The sequence below is a fragment of the Camelus dromedarius genome, chromosome 13 (assembly GCF_036321535.1).
Source record: "Camelus dromedarius isolate mCamDro1 chromosome 13, mCamDro1.pat, whole genome shotgun sequence".
Lineage (NCBI taxonomy): Eukaryota > Metazoa > Chordata > Mammalia > Artiodactyla > Camelidae > Camelus > Camelus dromedarius.
Genome location: NC_087448.1, coordinates 22,258,664 through 22,259,495, shown reverse-complemented (window position 1 = coordinate 22,259,495; position 832 = coordinate 22,258,664). Strand labels below are relative to the sequence as shown.

The window sequence follows — 832 nt, the reverse complement described above, 5'->3', positions numbered from 1 at the left end:
ATCTTATAAGAAATACAACTTAAGAGAACTGACCCGAGATACAATATAATTTTTTTTCTAATCCTATGTCTATCAAAATATTGAATTCATTTTCAAAATCTTTAAGCTTAAACAAAAGTCCACAACACCAATCTTGCATAATTTTCAAAAAAAGAGGACAAAATATTCTCTGACTGATTTTTTTTTCAGAAATTTGAAGTGTTTATTTCTTTAACTTCAACAAAAATAGACACCAAAATTTTAACACAGTACATGGTAATAGATTTTCATAATTTTTTATTGTGGGAATATTACCATCAGGTAATAAAAATTTAGTCTCTTTTTATTGAAGTAACATGTATTTTTAGTAAATATTTTAGATTAATCTAGAAAAATGAGATTATAGGGCCTAACAAAAAATATGGAATGCTTCACAAATTTGCATGTCTTCTTGTGCAGGGGCTATGCTAATCCTTTCTGTATCGTTCCAATTTTGGTATATGTGCTGCCAAGCGAGCACCCAACTGATTTTATAAAGAAGAAAAACATATGGTCAGTTTAAACTGGATGCTGGAAAAGTATTTTTAAAAAGTCAACTACCAAAACTCTGAACAAATTAGAAATAGAGAAGAGCTTCCTCAATAAAGGACAAATACAAAAACAAACAAACAAACAAACAAAAAAACAAAAAAAAAAACCCTACGTGTGAACATTGTGCTCCCTACCTGCCATCCTGTAGGAGGGAACTGAAGGCAATTCCTGAAGACTCATTGACACTATATATTGTAAGCGGTGGGAAAACACTACGCTCTCACAGGCACTTATTTCTCTGCAAACCAAGTTTTTGCCTAAA

General features: G+C 30.9%; 1 non-coding gene across 1 annotated transcript; it reads right to left on the bottom strand.

Annotated features, from left to right (window-relative positions):
• Positions 1–394: 394 nt before the first annotated feature.
• On the bottom strand, positions 395–499 carry LOC116151361 (U6 spliceosomal RNA). The gene has a single exon (XR_004141326.1). It is a non-coding gene; the product is annotated as a U6 spliceosomal RNA (small nuclear RNA).
• Between the last annotated feature and the right edge of the window lie 333 nt (positions 500–832).